We start from the raw sequence: 5394 nt of genomic DNA on the forward strand, positions 1-5394 counted from the left end.
TCATAAATTGCAGCTCCCAGTTGAACTGTACTCACATAAACTCATATCAACAGTACCTTAAATTCTATGCCATTAGATAAATTATTGATGTCATCAATGCAATCATCCCTATGGAGATGATTGATATTTTCCTTGCTGTTGTTGTTTGTTTCTTTGTTGTTGTTGCTTTGTCATAATATGACCAACAAAGTAAACCAGAATCTTCATAACCCGTGAACAAACAGATGGATTCTGGGGATCCACTTAATTCTAGCCCCAACCCAAGAATAGTTAGCTCTTATAACATGACCCTGCTCAATACTTGCCTTCATGAAGAGATCACGGAAGAGAAGAGTGCTACAGCGAATTGTAGTGACGAAGGCAGATGGTGCCTACCTATCCATTTAGAACAGTGTCTGGGGTCTTAAAGGACTGCATTCAAACAAGCCGTAAGTGAGCCATCAACTACGTCCACATCAAAAAGCACACCAGCTTGTGTGATCAGATGATGATAACAAAATCCAAATATGATAAAGAGAAAAGTATGAGTTTAAATTGTGAACACCCAATTTGTAGAAGATTATGAAGGACAGTGGGAGTCCAAACTCCATGATCAAAGTTTCTAGTCAGAGTAAGCCTCTGGTAGATAGCCTCTTGCCATTGGCATAGGACTTGAACAGCTTGGCTTGCAGACAGAAATCATTTTAAACTTGATTATGGTAAATCGAACAATGACATAATATGATACTTGGTCAGTTGACCTCCTTTTTGACTCAACCTGTATTTGCTCTTGGCTCAAATATTTTTCATTTGTTCCATGACAGAAATTTCTTCCCTGGCTTTTAAAATATTGTTAGTGGTCTTTTCTTTCTTATTTTTCTTTTTCCTTTATATTATTATTATTATTTTCATTTTGGTTTTGGTTTTTATTGTTTCTGTTAGGTTTTCCAGTTTAAGAAGCACAGAAAGAGTGGATGCAAAGCGAAAACAACTGGTGCAATGGTTTACTGGGGACAGGGGTGAAGAGGAGGAGGTAAATTGGGAAGCAAACAATGAATGGGGGAGGGGAGGGAGCACTAGAACTGATCATGAAGATTTGGATACAACTCCTTTTAAAAGAGATTTAGCTATGGGAATGCATGATATGTGAATATTATATGAAGAAAACTGCTTAAAAAAATAAACAAAACTTTACCAATGGTTACCACAGGTGAAGGAGAAAGATTTTCTGCTTAGGGGGCATTGAGTTTATGTTAATAGTGGTGTAATAATTTGGAAAAGGATATCATTAATGGTTGTAACAACATGAAGAGTATAATAAATGGTACTGTACCTTTAGAAGTTGTTGAATTGGAAAATGTTTTGTTGTTTATATTTTTGCCGCAATTTTAAAAATTACACAAGTACCAGTCAGTAAAAAGAAGAAGAAAATGTTCAAAAATTGACTGTGGAAATTATTGTGCAACTCTTCTGCATATTATTGAACTAATGAATTGTATAATATGTAGATGGATCACCAATAAAACTTTAAAAAAGAACTGTCAATATTAATGCAACTGTAGTCCACTGAAAGAAAACCAAAAATGAAGGGCATCAATTAAAGCTTTTCATTAGTAAAATATTACTAGGGATACTCTTAAGTTATTAATGAATATTATGAACATTTTTGTGCCAAGTAAAATGACATAAACATAGTAAAATATAGCCTTTAAAACCTCCCAAGTTTAATGAAAAAGAAATGCATATGTAAATACAAAAATAAACCTGAATCATATTTGCTCTGCAAATGTCTAATTTTATAGCTAAAAGACTTCCTACAAAATAAACTTTGTGATTAATTCAATGATGAATTATTTCAAATATTTAAATAAATAATAAGGACTTCTGGCAAGATGGTGGGCTAAGCAGACCCTCCACAGCAAAGACACTGGAATCCACAGAAAAATAGGTACAGATTGTAATTCTGGAACCCTGACCTTCAGAAGAAAGAATAGAGAAGTGGTCTCAATAACCAACTGGGAGAAGAAGCTGAATTAAAGCAGCCAGAGAGCAAAAGGAGTGAATTGTCAACCGGTTTGATGTGCCACACTAGTGTCTGATGATGAGAATATGGGATTCTTCCTCATTCCACATACCCTCCTTATGACCAGAGAGAGGACTGTCTAGCCCTAATCTTACCCAGGCAACTACCAGTTACACCAGCTTTGTATAGTCACTGCTGTCTGAGGTCAGAACAACTTCCTTTGAATTGACTTCTTGTGCACCTCCACCTCTGGAGGTGTGGAGCTCTGCCTCCTCAGAGGCAGTAGAGAGCAGAATGCTGGAAGGGAAAGAACACCTTCCATAAACAACCTCCTGGATACAGCTGCTGTCTGAGCCCTAAAGAGTTCCTTTCTGTGCACAAACACCCTGACCTCAGCCACCACCTGAGCCTGCATGAACTACCCCGGGGCCAACCACCCTGCCCAACAATAGCACAATGTATTTTATTTTCCAGTGCACATGAACCATTCTCCATGTGCATGGACAATATGTTTGGACACCAATCAAGGCTCAATAATTTTTAAAGCATTGAGGTGCCACCAAACATCTTCTCAGATTATAACACCATAAAGTTAGAAAGCAGCAAATAGGAAAATCATGAGGGGAAAATAAAATACATGAAAATTAAATAACACCCTGCTTGAAAATCTACTGGGTAATACCTCCTCAACACTGCTGTGAGTCAGTTCTGATTCAATAAACTATCTGCCAGGTTTCTGGAACTGTACATCTTCATAGGACTATGTAAACTCAAAACCAAGCTCACTGCCATCGAGTTGATGCTAACACATAGTGACCCTGTGGGACAGAGTAGAACTGCCCCTGTGAGTTTCCTGGGCTATAACTCTTCATGGGAGTAGAAAGCCCTGTCTTTCTTCTACAGAATGGCTGGTAATTTCGAACTGCTAACCTTGTAGTTAGCAGTACAACGTGTAACCAGTCTGCTACCATGACTCCTATTGGATCATATAGCCTCCTCCTTCTCAGTGGAGGAGCTGATGGTATGAACCACAGACCTGCTAAGTTCTACATTTACCCCACAACACTCTGAGGGCTCCCTGTTGGGTAATAGAAGAAAAAATTTTAAATTAAAATGTACTTAAGTCAAATGAGATTGAAAACATGGCATGCCAAAAACCCCTAGGACAAAGCAGAAGCTGGGTTCAGAGGGCAATCTATAGCAATAACACACAATTTTTAAAAATGAAGAAAGAACCAGAATTAACATCTTCACCCAACATCTCCAACAGTTAGAAAAAGAACAGCAAAATAAGCCTGTAGCTGTCACAATAAAAGAAATAATAAAGATTAAATCAGAAATAAAGGAAACAGAAAACAAAACAATAGAAAAATCAGCAAGACAAGTAGTTCTTTGAAACTATTAAAACAATCAACTTCCCACCAGCAAATTTAACAATAATAGATGTAAACAATACAAATAATAAATGAAAGGGTGACATCACAACACAATCAACTGAAATAAAAATGGTGACAGTATTCTAAAAAGAACTGTACTCCAACAAACTTGAAAGCCTAAAAAGTGAACAAATTTACAGAAAAATACCACTTACCTACACTACTGCTAAATGAAATAGAAAATCTGAGCACACCCATAACAAAAGAATAAAATTATTATGTCATTTATAAATTCCCAACAATAAATTCCAGGTGTGGACAGCTTCACCGGTGAATTCCACCAAACATTCAGAGAAGAGCTGAGACCAATTGTATTCAAATGATGTCAAAGGATAGAAAACAATGGGAAACTCATGAATTCATTTTATAAATTGAGCATCATCTTGATACCAAAATTCTGAAGATACATCATTAAAATAAGAAAATTATAAACATGAACATAGATGCAAAAATTTTCAACAGAATCCTAGACAAGGGAATTCAACATTATATCAGAAAAGTAATACATAATGACCAAGAGGGATTCGTATCAGACATGATAGTTTGGCTCAACATTAGAAAAATGGTTAGTTTTATCAACCAGATATATAAAAATGCAGATAGGTACCTATTACAAAGAAAGATGGTCCAACACAGTGCAGAAATTATCAAGCAATGTCATTAATATCATATGTAAGTGATGAAAGAGCTGTCATAAATTCAAGCCAGATTCACTTTGCTCCCCCTGCTGCTCTGCTGCATGCCTTCTATGCCTCGCCCCAGCGGGATGGGACCAGACTATACACTATTTCTACATTGTGTCTCCAGTGCTGTCCCCCACAGTGCGATGGTTCAGTTAGGGATGCCATGTCCGGTAGTGGGGCTGGCCCTATGGTCATCCTGGTGTGTTGTCTGCTCTGAGCAGGAACATTGTCCTTGGGGATTGGTGGACCAGGATGTCCTCTCCTCCCTCCATCCCTTTTCATTTCTCCCTTGTGCTCTAATCCGATGTGCCCCTCTCCCCAAGCTCTAGCCCCAGTGCTGTCCTCTGAAGTGCATCCTTCTAAGGGGGTGGGGAGAGCATCCACATAGTTGGCACTGAGGCCAGCCCCTCAGACCTCTCTATTGGTTCCCTGATACATGCCAGTATGTTGTATTCACATCTTGGTGCATCAGGTTGAAGCCTGGTCTCTCTCTCCCTCTCCTGTGGAGATATAAACTATACCCTCCCGTTGGATGGGTTAGTTCCCTGCTCCCCACTACCCATGTCTTTCTTTTTATTCTCTTTTTCCCCCCTCTTATTTAGTTGGCTGATGTAAAAACCCTGGATTGGGTTTGCCCCTGCCATAGTTGCTGGACCTCACCCCAGGAATGTATGTTTATCCTAGCTTTTCCTCTATGCCCCATTTATTTTTTTAAGCTTACCTCAGCAGACTCATGTTGTACTTGTCCTGTTGTCCTCAGCTTACTTCACTTAGCATGATTTCCTTCAGTTCTTCCCATGTGGCAGTGGGCTGTATGTATTCATCGTTGCTTTTTAGAGATGCGTAGTAGTCCATTGTCTGTATGTACCACAGTTTTTTGATCCATTCATTTGGTAATGGAAATTTGGGTTGTTTCCAACTCATTGCAATTGTGAACTGTGCTGGGATGAACACTGGAGCACAGATGTCTGGCCATGGTTTGTTTCTTGCCTCTTCTGGGTATATGCCCAATAGGAGGATTGCTGGGTCATATGGTGGCTCAAGCTCCATCTGTTTTAGATATTGCCAAATGTACTTCCATAATGGCTGTATGTACCTACGAGTCCACTAGCAGTGGATGAAAGTTCCTATCTCACCACAACCCCTCTAACACCTTTTACTTTCTGATTTTTTGAATTGGACTATCTTGGAGGGTGATAAGTGGTAGCTTATAGTTGTTTTAATTTGCATTCCTCTTATGGCTAATGATCAGGAACATTTTCTCATATGTTTA

This window comes from Echinops telfairi, unplaced genomic scaffold, assembly GCF_000313985.2.
Source record: "Echinops telfairi isolate 266 unplaced genomic scaffold, ASM31398v2 ScPeMD7_7404;HRSCAF=8442, whole genome shotgun sequence".
NCBI lineage: Eukaryota > Metazoa > Chordata > Mammalia > Afrosoricida > Tenrecidae > Echinops > Echinops telfairi.